Here is a 20,473-nt window from a genome sequence, read left to right on the forward strand (position 1 = left end):
AAAAAATTTTCTGGGGCAACACCGCCACTAATTTTAGCTACAAGCTGCCACTGATAATTGTAAATATATATATATATATATATATATACATATATATTTATAAATATTATTAAATTAATAATATTTATTAATATAAATAAATAATTAAATAATTTTTACTTTTTAATTAAATTTTTTAACATTTATTAATTTGTTGTTACTTTTTTTTATTATAAAAATACTTTAGTGTTTATCATTATTTTTAAAGTATTTATAAAAGAAATACTCAGAATATAAAGAACCAAATTAATTAATTAATTTATCTTTTAGTAAAGAAAAATTTTCTCTTAATTTATTATTAATCAAAAAATGTATAAAAAGTTATTAATAAACATAATTAAATATTAAAACATGAATATTCCATTCTGTTCAGATTCAAAACAGTAAACATAAAATGATGTGATAAAGAATACTATTTTATTTCTTTTTATTAAAAAATGTTCATTTTAATATTCAGTCTTCTTTCCTTTTCTCATCAGATGGTGGATTATTTATTGTTTTAATTTTTGTAGCGTTGATAATATTTTTTTAAAAATTCACGGCCAACTGGCAGATCTTCCTAATAAATCTATCAATAATCCAACTTTCTTCTTAAATCTGGAATCCTACCTGTAGATTCCAACAAAGGATATTTGCTAAAATATTTCTTTTTTAAAATAGTTTATTATACTCTATTCACATATTATTTTTTCTAACTTCTTTGGTTGATCCTGCTTTTTTAGTTTAATATCAATCTGAGTGAATGAAAAGTCTTCATCGGTGGTGATTTAACAGTTTATATACTGGCCACCTTCATGTTTTGTAGTGGTATTTACATCGGCATTCATTTTCAAAAAAAAAAAAAAAATCCCCTTATGTCATAAAAAATTTGTTTTCTTGTCTAGTACCTCATACTATCAGTTCTCTGAATGAACTTAGGTGATCTTGTTTCACAGCTGTATGATATTAGATACTGTGAACTTGAAGATCAGTTGTCACTTCCACACTAGTTTCCGGTTATGTCAATGTAACTTTGTTTTGTTCCTATTCTGTTCTGTATATGTATTGCTGAAGGTAATCAATTTCTTTTTTATGGAAAATTTTATACAACCGAATTTCTTCTTGCTTATTTTCTTGCTTCCTAACTACTTCCTATCCATTCTATTGTAATGTCCATGTGAAATGTGAATTTGATTTCTGGGGTGATCTCTCGTCTTGTACTTTGGACAAATTTATATAATTTCAAGTAAAGCTTAAGACCAAATGGCAAAATATAAATACACTGGTATTATTCAAATTAGAATGCGGTGTTGACAGCTTAATAAAAAAAGGAATATCATTGTTGCTACACTGCACATGTTAAACTATAGCAATAATTGTGGTAGTCTTCTAGACCATCATTGACTTAATGAAAAACTAAAAAATCTACTACAGGAAGCAGGTACATTATATACTGCTTCATCAGTATTTTTCTAAAGAGAAAAAATGTTTAACTTATGAAGTAAAAAAACTGGAATACCAGATTTAACTGAATAAAAATAATTTAATAATAATAAAAAACTAAAAAAATATTAACAAATCGTATATCATACAGGTAATTAATTAACTTTACAGATAATGTCCATCATTTTGGTAACAATGTGAGTTGCTTTGCACCTTATTTATAGTTTTAAAGATATATATAAATAAATTCTGAACAATTGAAGTAAAATCTCTCTGTAGGAATATATTCAATACTTTTCAAACATCTCATTTATATGAGTTATAAATTCACCAAAATAGAAAATAATGTTGATATTGTACACATTCTATAACGTATTGTGTTCAGTAGAACACATAATTACATATTAAATGAATAAGCACAATTAAATACAATACAGTTTTTAATCACATTCTAAGTGTATCTCTTCCTAACTTGAAAAAAAAATTAAGATAAAAAGTTTCTTAATTCCACAAAGTTAAAACTATCGATAAACATGACGACACAAAAGCTATATACATGAATCTATTTGTTTTATATTTAACAGATACCTACCTTATGGCATTATTACATTCAAAAAGAATTCTTTTTAATTAGAACATTTGGAGAATTTGGAGGACAGTATTCAACTTATCTAAAAGGTGGTAGTTATTGTTTTCCTTTCGTATTTGGCATCTACAATTTCCCTCTTTAGTGTCTGTCAGGTTTGCAACCATTCTTACACTCTACTGTTGCTGGTACCTGTTTTCCATGACTTAAATTTGCTGGTGGAAGCATTCCCTGTGCTTGTCACGGATTGTGCAGAGATTGTACGAAAAGAAATCCAGGTGCGAATCCAAGAAATAAACTTTAGGGACATATTACACATGTTTGTACAACTGTAGCATTTTTCCATAATGTCCAAAATAGTTCAGAAATTTAAAATTTACTAAAAGGTTTTGGACAACACTTTTAATTGATCTCCACAAAGACTTTTTGACTTTACTTAACAGTTGTTTGAATTGTCCATCTCTAATCAATGTTCTTTATCAGGAACCCACAAAAATTCCTTCCTTGATTTAAGTGTTGCTCAAGCGAGGACATTTTTATTTACAATAATGAAATCCAGTACCATTTTTATGCATTGCCTTAACAGAGTTTTTGAAAATTTTATGTGGAATGGATGTAGAAAATCATTTTCAAGTTAACTAGTAAGGGATGTAAAACACTTTTCTGTCCAGGCATAAATGCTTCACGCTTTGGTTATTAATTCCTTATTTATAATGATTTGTTTTGCCCCTGCTGCCTCATTTGCACAGAAAGCAACAAAATTTAATGCAGCTGAATTGCAAACCATTAAAAACGCAATAAATTAAACGGCAACATATAGTTCAGTGGTACTTGGGAATCTGCTAATTTGTAAAGGGGGCAGTTCACTAGAACTAATGAATTTTTTCTAATTGGATTTTCATATATTCTTATCTTTCTTTCATATTAGTTGCATCTGCTAATGGCACAGAAGGATAATTTTTGCCGTTGTGCAAAAGGATAGTTTTTAAACTAATTTTCAAAGAATCTATGAACAATCTTCTTTCTGTAAAGTTGTGTTCATTATGCAGTGTATCCATCATGGCACAAATATTGTGTCAGAACACTAAACTATTTTTCTGTCAGAATGTTAATCTTGAAACTCTTCCTGATAACAATGAAATAAATACATTTCATGTTAGTTTGGAGAAGATTCCGGCCTAGATCCCATAAGCTTGGCTTGTTTCTTTCACAAATTCAAATCCCGAAGAAGATCATAATTCACTTTGATACCTAATAAGATTCAGGGCTAGAGGATTCTGCTTCAAAAGCAGGACCTTCTTGCTCCTCTTGTCAGACTTCAGTGATTACCTCATATTCTGATTAATTTTCTAAAGTTAAAAGTGTTGGAGGTTGCGGTACTGGTAAATCGTCCCCATGAGGTGCCTTCTAATATCAGATGGTGTATGTTTGGATTTACAAGCTATTCTTTTATTTTTGTAATACAGAAATAAAAGTCCAACGATCTTGTAGTTCATACCACATGTTAATATGGCAAAATTCATGTGCCAATTATCCCTAGCCCAGACAGTGAGATATTTCACACAGGTTTAACAGTAGATGTGATGGGATCAGTTCTTACCTTGATCTCCAACTTTAATGCCGGAATTTACTTCATAACTTTTTTAATTAATGTAGTTAAACATAATAGTTGTTCTTCAAGCATCGAATCCCCACACTTGTAACAGAAGTTTGGGTCATTTACACACTTCTTGGCATATTTATTCTCTTAACGCAACACACTTGACACAGTACCTGTAAATCACAAAACAGAATGAAACCACTGTATGTGCATACGCAGTGAATGTTTAAACAATATTGGTGTGTTAATTGAATCACTCTGAAGACTGCTCTCTACTGATGTGTTAGAACCTACTGTACATGAATCAATCATCCAAATACAGCTGTTGCCTTCATAATATATTTGTATTCACTCTCAATTAGAAATCATTTAAAATATTCTTTTATGTACGTAAGTTATCCCTAAAAAATACATAGAATTCTACTTAAAAATATGTAGAAATATATTACTTAGAAGTACATAAAAAATATACTTCAAAAAATCTTATAACAGTAGATGGTGGAAAAATTTTGATTGCATTTTTTTGATTCAGTATAAAATTTACATCAGAAAAACAATAAAACTTTCATTTAACAAAACCGTGTTTATTAGTGAAATTGGATCATAATAAACTTAATGCAATATTTAATTTTTTTTATTAATCATTCTGGCAAATCTTCTTAAACCATACAACATACTATTACTGCTACTACTACATTACTGTATAAGTTGTCAACATATTTATCCTGTGATGCATATCTAATACCTTCTTTATGGAAAGATATCGTTAACCATACGCACCACTCTGGCACATTATTTAATTCTAATCCACTTTTACTTAGGCATTCATAGGCTGCTTATAAATCTCCCTCATAGTATTTAGTGAGTAATTGTAAACTTTTATTTAAAAATTTACTTGCTAATTTTGTCAATAAGTTAGTTTGAGTTCTTTATATAATGAGTTTCTTGAACTGTTAAGTTTCGGTTTAATTATTAGTTCTATTATAACGATTAACAATGTTCCTTTTAATTAAGTATTTTGGATAAATGGTCTTGCTTTCTTAGATCAATAAATAAATAGATACACAAGTTCTTTAAAGTCGCTCTTTTCCACTTTTTTCAGTCATAAAATTGAATTATACCATTGTTATAGAATAACTGTTAATTAGATAGTATGTTTTTTCTTAATGCTACTAAATAAATAAATTTTTGTTACTAACAGTACATATATAATACTAACATTGTTCTTTTTATCTTTTGTTGCAGGTACGACAACGATTACTTACATAGGTTAAGAGTGAACAGCGTTAATGTGGCTTAACTAATTAGTTTTATAATAACAATTAAAGGGAGGACTACTTACTTTGTATCTGGTGCTCCTTTTCTAGTAGGATTAAGTTTCTTTTTCAGGTAATTATATATTTTTGTTTTGTTTTGTAAACATGTGCATGTTAGAGTAAATTTGCATGTTAGAATTAAAGAAAAATCACGTTTCCCCAGTAGGCCCCTCAGTAGGTTGTAATTATTTTTTAATTATGTTATATGTGTAGTGTTTTTTTACAGGTTCATTATATATTTTAAGTTAGAATTAAGTATGTTAAGTCGCGTTCGCGTTCCATACCCCACCCACAGTAGGCCCAATTATAAAGTGATATATTATTTTAAATATGTTTTTTATTTATTTAAGATTACATTAAGTGCATGCTGTTAAGCCATGTTAACCTGTAGGGAATTTTCCGAAGTAATGTTTTATTTATTATGTATGTATATTTCAAGTTCATCAAACTGTATTTTTAACAATTGCCTTGATATTTTTACTAATTTTGTTTCAGAATATTTAAGTTTGTTTCAGCTATCGATCATGGTAATATTTTAACTAATCAATGATGAAAAAAATGGTGTGATGAAGAATAAAAAGAGGAAAAATGGATTCCAAAAGAATTAAAATATTAATAATTTGTTAATTTGTATTAATTTATTTTATTATTTTTATACTAATTTTTTTCCAGAGTGTTTCAAGTCTGTTTCAGGCATAGAAAACTGCGATATTTTAACTAATTAATGCTGGAACAACACACTAAAGTGATGCTTAGAAAATTGTACATGTGATGAATATATAACAAAAAATAAGATGAAAAGGCTAATTTCAAAAGTCAAAATGATGATCAGATTAAGATTAACACAATCAACAGCTAGATGACATAAGTGAGTATAATTTTAAATTTAATTAGATTATAGGAAAACAATGTAAAAACCTCATGATCAGATTTATTTTACAAAATAAGTGAAGGGGTTTTTTTTTAAAAGACAGTTTTAATTTTTGACATCATAAATGGTAAAACATTTCACAGAATACTGCATTTGAGTTTAAACAGTTTTAGTAAAAATAAACAAGTATAATTAATTAGCCTTATTTATTAATTAAAATGGACTTGTGAAGAGTTTTACTACATGGAGCATTTTATGTGTCTGAAGATGAATCAGTGGCAATAGTTTTAAATTGAATTTTCTCAATAATTATTTATAACGATTTTGCCCAATACTATATTTTAGATGTTGTTGCTGTTACCCTATTTTTAGTAGTAAAAGAGTTGCTGAATTCACTATAAGACACATTATATTAATCATGTAAGCATTTTAAATCTGTATTTGCCATAGTCTAGTACAAGTTTTATTTTATGTCACATTAAAGATGGGCTCTCTCTTTTTCTGTTTAGGTTCCAGAACCACCATAAGATATTACTTCAGAGGATGAATGAGGATCATATGTATGAATGTAAATGAAGTGTAGTTTTGTACAGCCTCAGGTCGACCATTCCTGAGATGTGTGGTTAATTGATACCCAACTACCAAAGAACACCAGTATCCACAATTTACTATTCAAACCCGTATAATAGTAACTCCCTTTACAAGGATTGAACCTTAAAACTCTCAAATTCAAAATCAGATGATTTGCGATGATGAGTTAACCACTAGACCAGTTCTGGGCTATTTAAAGATGGGCTGCTTTCCACCAACATCAATGCTAACCTGGTAAGTTAACTATTATTTAGCAAACTCACTGGACCCCCTCTTATATGCAATTGGTGGTTTGCATTCTGTTATGTGAGTTTTGTTTTCATGATATTAAAAATTGCTAATCTGAACAGAAGGCTGAACAAATACTTGGAAACTATAACAAACTTATACCAAACAGTATAAGTGGTTGTTAATGAGGCAAAGCAAAATTTGATTGGCATATTTTCAAATGAACTTTGAAATAAAAAAAACAAACATGGGCTTTGTATGTCTTCTGTATATCTTGTGCAGAAAATTTAATACAGTGATACAAAGGGATTCATTCATCTATGCTGTTTGGTATTCGAATGATATAGTGTAAAAAACAAAATCATTTCAATTTTTTGTTTGCAAAATATCTGTAGTTAAAAAAAATATGCTATTCAGTTCATTAATCTGCCATCGAAATAAGACCTGTGCTTCATGGACAGGATACTCCTATTTTAAGACTTCAATCTGTGTTACAAGACAATAAGATTTTATCCACCTAGCATATAGAAAAAATTGACACAATTTCTTCACCGGCCTTTGAAGATTAGAATCTATAGCCAACCAAAGATGAAGGATTTTGTTCACAATTTGGTTCTTACTAAATAAATTAATAACTTTTAGAATCAATATTGAAAGGATAAATATTCTATTTTCTGGCAGAAATTCTACTGATACAGAGATAAAAGGAAAAATTCTGACTTTTGAGCAGACCTTGTCTTGAACGGTCAGTCATCTAGAAATAATTTATTATCAAACACGTTGTGTTTATTTATTGACTTAAAATAGTCTAAAGGATATTCTTGAGATGGAAACAGGTTTACTTCAGTATCAACCTCCAGGTCCACCATTAGGTATTACAATATCCATGTAAAGAGATTTACCTTAATTGTTTTACCCTATATTGACTAAAAGCAAATAAATATACTGAACATTGTGAACTATAATGTGAAACTATGAGGTATTTTTTGGGCCAGCAAAGGGGGTGCTCTAAATTTTCACGCTTATTGTATAAATGAGATAATAAATCTAGGGAAGAACATTGGGTGATTACAAAATGGTTCTTCCCCAATAAAAAAAATTAGTGCCAGGAATGGAAAAGGCAGTAAGTAAAAATAAACAAGTATAATAGGCTAGATGACAGTAAGGGAAAACCTGATAGAATTTTGCTTTCTACAATTGGTCTTAGTCTAAAAATATTGAAAATGAACCTAATTTGTTAATTTATTTAATATTAACTTTAATATACTTAGCCCGGAACATTAAGTTCGTTAAATAAATAATTAAATACAGTTAAATAAACAATTTGTTTGGAGTTTTAATGGTAATACTTTCACACTGAGGCACTTTATAGTACTTGTAGAACTTGGAATTCATTTTAGACTTTGTAATTTTCGCAACATCTTAAAGACTCCACTAAACATCTGATTTTTTTGTAAGCCGTGGCATCATACGAGGGGCCATGACAGTTTGGAGAGTTTTAGCAGGAAAATTTTAATTGGTTTATAAAAATGCAGAATACATTGTGTAAATGATCGTTTGTGTATTATAATGTTTATATTTTAGTGAAATAGACCATAAGGTATAATATAAACCGGTTTTTCAAAAACAGTCAACTAGCCTATTAACACAGGCTTATTTGTTAACAATAGATTTGTGAAGATTTTTGTTATGTGGAACATTTTATGTGTCGCAAGGTGAGTCAGGTGTACTAGTTTTAAATTTAATTTTTTTTTAGTAGTTTGAAAATATTTTGCACAAGGGATTTTTATACAAAAAAAAATCACAACATTTTTTTCTGTCTGGCCATTTTAGGCGCAACAGATTGTGAAAAGAATTAAATGTCAGTTCTCCTTTTTTCAAATTTTTTTCTAATATCTCTTTTCACTAAGTTACTCAGTTTATTTTAATAAGTGCACCAATTCAATAGTCCTACAAATAAGTTTGGGGAAGAATACTAGTAATCCAAGTAGAAAGTTCTTTTCTGTTTTAGGAGATCTTTAGTTACAACAAAGACCAACTGTTCACTAACTTTGAAATTTCTGATAGGGTTTACTTGATTTTTTTTTTAGACATAAATTGCATAAAGAGAGACAAAACATTAAAATCAGAAACTCTAGCTCCAGAACAACATACAGGAAAACCTAACAAGATAAAGAATAAAAAATGATCAAATTATAAGAAAATGTTTTGGTACGAGTAGAATCATGGATAGAATCTGTAATGAAAAACTAAACCAGTTTTGACATCTTAAAAAAAAATGCAATGTGAGAAGTTAGCTAAATAATTCAAGCAAAACAGAAAAGCAGCAAATACCATATTTTTGAATATGATACAAGTGTAGAATTAGATTATTATCCTGCTTCCAGCTATTCTACGATTCATTTTTTTTTCGGTTCTTTTATTTTTCAGAAAACTTTAACCCTATGTTGAAAAGGCCCAGAAAAAAATTTTCTGGGGCAACACCGCCACTAATTTTAGCTACAAGCTGCCACTGATAATTGTAAATATATATATATATATATATATATACATATATATTTATAAATATTATTAAATTAATAATATTTATTAATATAAATAAATAATTAAATAATTTTTACTTTTTAATTAAATTTTTTAACATTTATTAATTTGTTGTTACTTTTTTTTATTATAAAAATACTTTAGTGTTTATCATTATTTTTAAAGTATTTATAAAAGAAATACTCAGAATATAAAGAACCAAATTAATTAATTAATTTATCTTTTAGTAAAGAAAAATTTTCTCTTAATTTATTATTAATCAAAAAATGTATAAAAAGTTATTAATAAACATAATTAAATATTAAAACATGAATATTCCATTCTGTTCAGATTCAAAACAGTAAACATAAAATGATGTGATAAAGAATACTATTTTATTTCTTTTTATTAAAAAATGTTCATTTTAATATTCAGTCTTCTTTCCTTTTCTCATCAGATGGTGGATTATTTATTGTTTTAATTTTTGTAGCGTTGATAATATTTTTTTAAAAATTCACGGCCAACTGGCAGATCTTCCTAATAAATCTATCAATAATCCAACTTTCTTCTTAAATCTGGAATCCTACCTGTAGATTCCAACAAAGGATATTTGCTAAAATATTTCTTTTTTAAAATAGTTTATTATACTCTATTCACATATTATTTTTTCTAACTTCTTTGGTTGATCCTGCTTTTTTAGTTTAATATCAATCTGAGTGAATGAAAAGTCTTCATCGGTGGTGATTTAACAGTTTATATACTGGCCACCTTCATGTTTTGTAGTGGTATTTACATCGGCATTCATTTTCAAAAAAAAAAAAAAAATCCCCTTATGTCATAAAAAATTTGTTTTCTTGTCTAGTACCTCATACTATCAGTTCTCTGAATGAACTTAGGTGATCTTGTTTCACAGCTGTATGATATTAGATACTGTGAACTTGAAGATCAGTTGTCACTTCCACACTAGTTTCCGGTTATGTCAATGTAACTTTGTTTTGTTCCTATTCTGTTCTGTATATGTATTGCTGAAGGTAATCAATTTCTTTTTTATGGAAAATTTTATACAACCGAATTTCTTCTTGCTTATTTTCTTGCTTCCTAACTACTTCCTATCCATTCTATTGTAATGTCCATGTGAAATGTGAATTTGATTTCTGGGGTGATCTCTCGTCTTGTACTTTGGACAAATTTATATAATTTCAAGTAAAGCTTAAGACCAAATGGCAAAATATAAATACACTGGTATTATTCAAATTAGAATGCGGTGTTGACAGCTTAATAAAAAAAGGAATATCATTGTTGCTACACTGCACATGTTAAACTATAGCAATAATTGTGGTAGTCTTCTAGACCATCATTGACTTAATGAAAAACTAAAAAATCTACTACAGGAAGCAGGTACATTATATACTGCTTCATCAGTATTTTTCTAAAGAGAAAAAATGTTTAACTTATGAAGTAAAAAAACTGGAATACCAGATTTAACTGAATAAAAATAATTTAATAATAATAAAAAACTAAAAAAATATTAACAAATCGTATATCATACAGGTAATTAATTAACTTTACAGATAATGTCCATCATTTTGGTAACAATGTGAGTTGCTTTGCACCTTATTTATAGTTTTAAAGATATATATAAATAAATTCTGAACAATTGAAGTAAAATCTCTCTGTAGGAATATATTCAATACTTTTCAAACATCTCATTTATATGAGTTATAAATTCACCAAAATAGAAAATAATGTTGATATTGTACACATTCTATAACGTATTGTGTTCAGTAGAACACATAATTACATATTAAATGAATAAGCACAATTAAATACAATACAGTTTTTAATCACATTCTAAGTGTATCTCTTCCTAACTTGAAAAAAAAATTAAGATAAAAAGTTTCTTAATTCCACAAAGTTAAAACTATCGATAAACATGACGACACAAAAGCTATATACATGAATCTATTTGTTTTATATTTAACAGATACCTACCTTATGGCATTATTACATTCAAAAAGAATTCTTTTTAATTAGAACATTTGGAGAATTTGGAGGACAGTATTCAACTTATCTAAAAGGTGGTAGTTATTGTTTTCCTTTCGTATTTGGCATCTACAATTTCCCTCTTTAGTGTCTGTCAGGTTTGCAACCATTCTTACACTCTACTGTTGCTGGTACCTGTTTTCCATGACTTAAATTTGCTGGTGGAAGCATTCCCTGTGCTTGTCACGGATTGTGCAGAGATTGTACGAAAAGAAATCCAGGTGCGAATCCAAGAAATAAACTTTAGGGACATATTACACATGTTTGTACAACTGTAGCATTTTTCCATAATGTCCAAAATAGTTCAGAAATTTAAAATTTACTAAAAGGTTTTGGACAACACTTTTAATTGATCTCCACAAAGACTTTTTGACTTTACTTAACAGTTGTTTGAATTGTCCATCTCTAATCAATGTTCTTTATCAGGAACCCACAAAAATTCCTTCCTTGATTTAAGTGTTGCTCAAGCGAGGACATTTTTATTTACAATAATGAAATCCAGTACCATTTTTATGCATTGCCTTAACAGAGTTTTTGAAAATTTTATGTGGAATGGATGTAGAAAATCATTTTCAAGTTAACTAGTAAGGGATGTAAAACACTTTTCTGTCCAGGCATAAATGCTTCACGCTTTGGTTATTAATTCCTTATTTATAATGATTTGTTTTGCCCCTGCTGCCTCATTTGCACAGAAAGCAACAAAATTTAATGCAGCTGAATTGCAAACCATTAAAAACGCAATAAATTAAACGGCAACATATAGTTCAGTGGTACTTGGGAATCTGCTAATTTGTAAAGGGGGCAGTTCACTAGAACTAATGAATTTTTTCTAATTGGATTTTCATATATTCTTATCTTTCTTTCATATTAGTTGCATCTGCTAATGGCACAGAAGGATAATTTTTGCCGTTGTGCAAAAGGATAGTTTTTAAACTAATTTTCAAAGAATCTATGAACAATCTTCTTTCTGTAAAGTTGTGTTCATTATGCAGTGTATCCATCATGGCACAAATATTGTGTCAGAACACTAAACTATTTTTCTGTCAGAATGTTAATCTTGAAACTCTTCCTGATAACAATGAAATAAATACATTTCATGTTAGTTTGGAGAAGATTCCGGCCTAGATCCCATAAGCTTGGCTTGTTTCTTTCACAAATTCAAATCCCGAAGAAGATCATAATTCACTTTGATACCTAATAAGATTCAGGGCTAGAGGATTCTGCTTCAAAAGCAGGACCTTCTTGCTCCTCTTGTCAGACTTCAGTGATTACCTCATATTCTGATTAATTTTCTAAAGTTAAAAGTGTTGGAGGTTGCGGTACTGGTAAATCGTCCCCATGAGGTGCCTTCTAATATCAGATGGTGTATGTTTGGATTTACAAGCTATTCTTTTATTTTTGTAATACAGAAATAAAAGTCCAACGATCTTGTAGTTCATACCACATGTTAATATGGCAAAATTCATGTGCCAATTATCCCTAGCCCAGACAGTGAGATATTTCACACAGGTTTAACAGTAGATGTGATGGGATCAGTTCTTACCTTGATCTCCAACTTTAATGCCGGAATTTACTTCATAACTTTTTTAATTAATGTAGTTAAACATAATAGTTGTTCTTCAAGCATCGAATCCCCACACTTGTAACAGAAGTTTGGGTCATTTACACACTTCTTGGCATATTTATTCTCTTAACGCAACACACTTGACACAGTACCTGTAAATCACAAAACAGAATGAAACCACTGTATGTGCATACGCAGTGAATGTTTAAACAATATTGGTGTGTTAATTGAATCACTCTGAAGACTGCTCTCTACTGATGTGTTAGAACCTACTGTACATGAATCAATCATCCAAATACAGCTGTTGCCTTCATAATATATTTGTATTCACTCTCAATTAGAAATCATTTAAAATATTCTTTTATGTACGTAAGTTATCCCTAAAAAATACATAGAATTCTACTTAAAAATATGTAGAAATATATTACTTAGAAGTACATAAAAAATATACTTCAAAAAATCTTATAACAGTAGATGGTGGAAAAATTTTGATTGCATTTTTTTGATTCAGTATAAAATTTACATCAGAAAAACAATAAAACTTTCATTTAACAAAACCGTGTTTATTAGTGAAATTGGATCATAATAAACTTAATGCAATATTTAATTTTTTTTATTAATCATTCTGGCAAATCTTCTTAAACCATACAACATACTATTACTGCTACTACTACATTACTGTATAAGTTGTCAACATATTTATCCTGTGATGCATATCTAATACCTTCTTTATGGAAAGATATCGTTAACCATACGCACCACTCTGGCACATTATTTAATTCTAATCCACTTTTACTTAGGCATTCATAGGCTGCTTATAAATCTCCCTCATAGTATTTAGTGAGTAATTGTAAACTTTTATTTAAAAATTTACTTGCTAATTTTGTCAATAAGTTAGTTTGAGTTCTTTATATAATGAGTTTCTTGAACTGTTAAGTTTCGGTTTAATTATTAGTTCTATTATAACGATTAACAATGTTCCTTTTAATTAAGTATTTTGGATAAATGGTCTTGCTTTCTTAGATCAATAAATAAATAGATACACAAGTTCTTTAAAGTCGCTCTTTTCCACTTTTTTCAGTCATAAAATTGAATTATACCATTGTTATAGAATAACTGTTAATTAGATAGTATGTTTTTTCTTAATGCTACTAAATAAATAAATTTTTGTTACTAACAGTACATATATAATACTAACATTGTTCTTTTTATCTTTTGTTGCAGGTACGACAACGATTACTTACATAGGTTAAGAGTGAACAGCGTTAATGTGGCTTAACTAATTAGTTTTATAATAACAATTAAAGGGAGGACTACTTACTTTGTATCTGGTGCTCCTTTTCTAGTAGGATTAAGTTTCTTTTTCAGGTAATTATATATTTTTGTTTTGTTTTGTAAACATGTGCATGTTAGAGTAAATTTGCATGTTAGAATTAAAGAAAAATCACGTTTCCCCAGTAGGCCCCTCAGTAGGTTGTAATTATTTTTTAATTATGTTATATGTGTAGTGTTTTTTTACAGGTTCATTATATATTTTAAGTTAGAATTAAGTATGTTAAGTCGCGTTCGCGTTCCATACCCCACCCACAGTAGGCCCAATTATAAAGTGATATATTATTTTAAATATGTTTTTTATTTATTTAAGATTACATTAAGTGCATGCTGTTAAGCCATGTTAACCTGTAGGGAATTTTCCGAAGTAATGTTTTATTTATTATGTATGTATATTTCAAGTTCATCAAACTGTATTTTTAACAATTGCCTTGATATTTTTACTAATTTTGTTTCAGAATATTTAAGTTTGTTTCAGCTATCGATCATGGTAATATTTTAACTAATCAATGATGAAAAAAATGGTGTGATGAAGAATAAAAAGAGGAAAAATGGATTCCAAAAGAATTAAAATATTAATAATTTGTTAATTTGTATTAATTTATTTTATTATTTTTATACTAATTTTTTTCCAGAGTGTTTCAAGTCTGTTTCAGGCATAGAAAACTGCGATATTTTAACTAATTAATGCTGGAACAACACACTAAAGTGATGCTTAGAAAATTGTACATGTGATGAATATATAACAAAAAATAAGATGAAAAGGCTAATTTCAAAAGTCAAAATGATGATCAGATTAAGATTAACACAATCAACAGCTAGATGACATAAGTGAGTATAATTTTAAATTTAATTAGATTATAGGAAAACAATGTAAAAACCTCATGATCAGATTTATTTTACAAAATAAGTGAAGGGGTTTTTTTTTAAAAGACAGTTTTAATTTTTGACATCATAAATGGTAAAACATTTCACAGAATACTGCATTTGAGTTTAAACAGTTTTAGTAAAAATAAACAAGTATAATTAATTAGCCTTATTTATTAATTAAAATGGACTTGTGAAGAGTTTTACTACATGGAGCATTTTATGTGTCTGAAGATGAATCAGTGGCAATAGTTTTAAATTGAATTTTCTCAATAATTATTTATAACGATTTTGCCCAATACTATATTTTAGATGTTGTTGCTGTTACCCTATTTTTAGTAGTAAAAGAGTTGCTGAATTCACTATAAGACACATTATATTAATCATGTAAGCATTTTAAATCTGTATTTGCCATAGTCTAGTACAAGTTTTATTTTATGTCACATTAAAGATGGGCTCTCTCTTTTTCTGTTTAGGTTCCAGAACCACCATAAGATATTACTTCAGAGGATGAATGAGGATCATATGTATGAATGTAAATGAAGTGTAGTTTTGTACAGCCTCAGGTCGACCATTCCTGAGATGTGTGGTTAATTGATACCCAACTACCAAAGAACACCAGTATCCACAATTTACTATTCAAACCCGTATAATAGTAACTCCCTTTACAAGGATTGAACCTTAAAACTCTCAAATTCAAAATCAGATGATTTGCGATGATGAGTTAACCACTAGACCAGTTCTGGGCTATTTAAAGATGGGCTGCTTTCCACCAACATCAATGCTAACCTGGTAAGTTAACTATTATTTAGCAAACTCACTGGACCCCCTCTTATATGCAATTGGTGGTTTGCATTCTGTTATGTGAGTTTTGTTTTCATGATATTAAAAATTGCTAATCTGAACAGAAGGCTGAACAAATACTTGGAAACTATAACAAACTTATACCAAACAGTATAAGTGGTTGTTAATGAGGCAAAGCAAAATTTGATTGGCATATTTTCAAATGAACTTTGAAATAAAAAAAACAAACATGGGCTTTGTATGTCTTCTGTATATCTTGTGCAGAAAATTTAATACAGTGATACAAAGGGATTCATTCATCTATGCTGTTTGGTATTCGAATGATATAGTGTAAAAAACAAAATCATTTCAATTTTTTGTTTGCAAAATATCTGTAGTTAAAAAAAATATGCTATTCAGTTCATTAATCTGCCATCGAAATAAGACCTGTGCTTCATGGACAGGATACTCCTATTTTAAGACTTCAATCTGTGTTACAAGACAATAAGATTTTATCCACCTAGCATATAGAAAAAATTGACACAATTTCTTCACCGGCCTTTGAAGATTAGAATCTATAGCCAACCAAAGATGAAGGATTTTGTTCACAATTTGGTTCTTACTAAATAAATTAATAACTTTTAGAATCAATATTGAAAGGATAAATATTCTATTTTCTGGCAGAAATTCTACTGATACAGAGATAAAAGGAAAAATTCTGACTTTTGAGCAGACCTTGTCTTGAACGGTCAGTCATCTAGAAATAATTTATTATCAAACACGTTGTGTTTATTTATTGACTTAAAATAGTCTAAAGGATATTCTTGAGATGGAAACAGGTTTACTTCAGTATCAACCTCCAGGTCCACCATTAGGTATTACAATATCCATGTAAAGAGATTTACCTTAATTGTTTTACCCTATATTGACTAAAAGCAAATAAATATACTGAACATTGTGAACTATAATGTGAAACTATGAGGTATTTTTTGGGCCAGCAAAGGGGGTGCTCTAAATTTTCACGCTTATTGTATAAATGAGATAATAAATCTAGGGAAGAACATTGGGTGATTACAAAATGGTTCTTCCCCAATAAAAAAAATTAGTGCCAGGAATGGAAAAGGCAGTAAGTAAAAATAAACAAGTATAATAGGCTAGATGACAGTAAGGGAAAACCTGATAGAATTTTGCTTTCTACAATTGGTCTTAGTCTAAAAATATTGAAAATGAACCTAATTTGTTAATTTATTTAATATTAACTTTAATATACTTAGCCCGGAACATTAAGTTCGTTAAATAAATAATTAAATACAGTTAAATAAACAATTTGTTTGGAGTTTTAATGGTAATACTTTCACACTGAGGCACTTTATAGTACTTGTAGAACTTGGAATTCATTTTAGACTTTGTAATTTTCGCAACATCTTAAAGACTCCACTAAACATCTGATTTTTTTGTAAGCCGTGGCATCATACGAGGGGCCATGACAGTTTGGAGAGTTTTAGCAGGAAAATTTTAATTGGTTTATAAAAATGCAGAATACATTGTGTAAATGATCGTTTGTGTATTATAATGTTTATATTTTAGTGAAATAGACCATAAGGTATAATATAAACCGGTTTTTCAAAAACAGTCAACTAGCCTATTAACACAGGCTTATTTGTTAACAATAGATTTGTGAAGATTTTTGTTATGTGGAACATTTTATGTGTCGCAAGGTGAGTCAGGTGTACTAGTTTTAAATTTAATTTTTTTTTAGTAGTTTGAAAATATTTTGCACAAGGGATTTTTATACAAAAAAAAATCACAACATTTTTTTCTGTCTGGCCATTTTAGGCGCAACAGATTGTGAAAAGAATTAAATGTCAGTTCTCCTTTTTTCAAATTTTTTTCTAATATCTCTTTTCACTAAGTTACTCAGTTTATTTTAATAAGTGCACCAATTCAATAGTCCTACAAATAAGTTTGGGGAAGAATACTAGTAATCCAAGTAGAAAGTTCTTTTCTGTTTTAGGAGATCTTTAGTTACAACAAAGACCAACTGTTCACTAACTTTGAAATTTCTGATAGGGTTTACTTGATTTTTTTTTTAGACATAAATTGCATAAAGAGAGACAAAACATTAAAATCAGAAACTCTAGCTCCAGAACAACATACAGGAAAACCTAACAAGATAAAGAATAAAAAATGATCAAATTATAAGAAAATGTTTTGGTACGAGTAGAATCATGGATAGAATCTGTAATGAAAAACTAAACCAGTTTTGACATCTTAAAAAAAAATGCAATGTGAGAAGTTAGCTAAATAATTCAAGCAAAACAGAAAAGCAGCAAATACCATATTTTTGAATATGATACAAGTGTAGAATTAGATTATTATCCTGCTTCCAGCTATTCTACGATTCATTTTTTTTTCGGTTCTTTTATTTTTCAGAAAACTTTAACCCTATGTTGAAAAGGCCCAGAAAAAAATTTTCTGGGGCAACACCGCCACTAATTTTAGCTACAAGCTGCCACTGATAATTGTAAATATATATATATATATATATATACATATATATTTATAAATATTATTAAATTAATAATATTTATTAATATAAATAAATAATTAAATAATTTTTACTTTTTAATTAAATTTTTTAACATTTATTAATTTGTTGTTACTTTTTTTTATTATAAAAATACTTTAGTGTTTATCATTATTTTTAAAGTATTTATAAAAGAAATACTCAGAATATAAAGAACCAAATTAATTAATTAATTTATCTTTTAGTAAAGAAAAATTTTCTCTTAATTTATTATTAATCAAAAAATGTATAAAAAGTTATTAATAAACATAATTAAATATTAAAACATGAATATTCCATTCTGTTCAGATTCAAAACAGTAAACATAAAATGATGTGATAAAGAATACTATTTTATTTCTTTTTATTAAAAAATGTTCATTTTAATATTCAGTCTTCTTTCCTTTTCTCATCAGATGGTGGATTATTTATTGTTTTAATTTTTGTAGCGTTGATAATATTTTTTTAAAAATTCACGGCCAACTGGCAGATCTTCCTAATAAATCTATCAATAATCCAACTTTCTTCTTAAATCTGGAATCCTACCTGTAGATTCCAACAAAGGATATTTGCTAAAATATTTCTTTTTTAAAATAGTTTATTATACTCTATTCACATATTATTTTTTCTAACTTCTTTGGTTGATCCTGCTTTTTTAGTTTAATATCAATCTGAGTGAATGAAAAGTCTTCATCGGTGGTGATTTAACAGTTTATATACTGGCCACCTTCATGTTTTGTAGTGGTATTTACATCGGCATTCATTTTCAAAAAAAAAAAAAAAATCCCCTTATGTCATAAAAAATTTGTTTTCTTGTCTAGTACCTCATACTATCAGTTCTCTGAATGAACTTAGGTGATCTTGTTTCACAGCTGTATGATATTAGATACTGTGAACTTGAAGATCAGTTGTCACTTCCACACTAGTTTCCGGTTATGTCAATGTAACTTTGTTTTGTTCCTATTCTGTTCTGTATATGTATTGCTGAAGGTAATCAATTTCTTTTTTATGGAAAATTTTATACAACCGAATTTCTTCTTGCTTATTTTCTTGCTTCCTAACTACTTCCTATCCATTCTATTGTAATGTCCATGTGAAATGTGAATTTGATTTCTGGGGTGATCTCTCGTCTTGTACTTTGGACAAATTTATATAATTTCAAGTAAAGCTTAAGACCAAATGGCAAAATATAAATACACTGGTATTATTCAAATTAGAATGCGGTGTTGACAGCTTAATAAAAAAAGGAATATCATTGTTGCTACACTGCACATGTTAAACTATAGCAATAATTGTGGTAGTCTTCTAGACCATCATTGACTTAATGAAAAACTAAAAAATCTACTACAGGAAGCAGGTACATTATATACTGCTTCATCAGTATTTTTCTAAAGAGAAAAAATGTTTAACTTATGAAGTAAAAAAACTGGAATACCAGATTTAACTGAATAAAAATAATTTAATAATAATAAAAAACTAAAAAAATATTAACAAATCGTATATCATACAGGTAATTAATTAACTTTACAGATAATGTCCATCATTTTGGTAACAATGTGAGTTGCTTTGCACCTTATTTATAGTTTTAAAGATATATATAAATAAATTCTGAACAATTGAAGTAAAATCTCTCTGTAGGAATATATTCAATACTTTTCAAACATCTCATTTATATGAGTTATAAATTCACCAAAATAGAAAATAATGTTGATATTGTACACATTCTATAACGTATTGTGTTCAGTAGAACACATAATTACATATTAAATGAATAAGCACAATTAAATACAATACAGTTTTTAATCACATTCTAAGTGTATCTCTTCCTAACTTGAAAAAAAAATTAAGATAAAAAGTTTCTTAATTCCACAAAGTTAAAACTATCGATAAACATGACGACACAAAAGCTATATACATGAATCTATTTGTTTTATATTTAACAGATACCTACCTTATGGCATTATTACATTCAAAAAGAATTCTTTTTAATTAGAACATTTGGAGAATTTGGAGGACAGTATTCAACTTATCTAAAAGGTGGTAGTTATTGTTTTCCTTTCGTATTTGGCATCTACAATTTCCCTCTTTAGTGTCTGTCAGGTTTGCAACCATTCTTACACTCTACTGTTGCTGGTACCTGTTT

At 28.3% G+C, this 20,473-nt stretch overlaps 3 long non-coding RNA genes across 5 annotated transcripts in view; 2 read left to right on the forward strand and 1 right to left on the reverse strand.

Annotated features, from left to right (window-relative positions):
* The window catches only part of LOC142332498 (uncharacterized), a 97,276-nt gene that overhangs the window by 38,593 nt on the left and 38,210 nt on the right, over positions 1 to 20,473 (reverse strand). For all 3 annotated transcript variants that reach the window (XR_012758310.1, XR_012758311.1, XR_012758312.1), the window contains exons 3-4: positions 12,763 to 12,935; positions 3,648 to 3,820 (exon numbers count right to left, since the gene is read on the reverse strand). This is a non-coding gene — a long non-coding RNA (uncharacterized LOC142332498). The remainder of the gene's footprint in view (positions 1 to 3,647; positions 3,821 to 12,762; positions 12,936 to 20,473) is intronic.
* LOC142332127 (uncharacterized) lies at positions 5,765 to 8,945 on the forward strand. The gene is made up of 3 exons (XR_012758169.1): positions 5,765 to 5,831; positions 6,344 to 6,659; positions 8,744 to 8,945. It is a non-coding gene; the product is annotated as an uncharacterized LOC142332127 (long non-coding RNA).
* LOC142332126 (uncharacterized) lies at positions 14,880 to 18,060 on the forward strand. Its single transcript, XR_012758168.1, has 3 exons — positions 14,880 to 14,946; positions 15,459 to 15,774; positions 17,859 to 18,060. It is a non-coding gene; the product is annotated as an uncharacterized LOC142332126 (long non-coding RNA).

This window comes from Lycorma delicatula, chromosome 11 (genome assembly GCF_047948215.1).
Source record: "Lycorma delicatula isolate Av1 chromosome 11, ASM4794821v1, whole genome shotgun sequence".
NCBI lineage: Eukaryota > Metazoa > Arthropoda > Insecta > Hemiptera > Fulgoridae > Lycorma > Lycorma delicatula.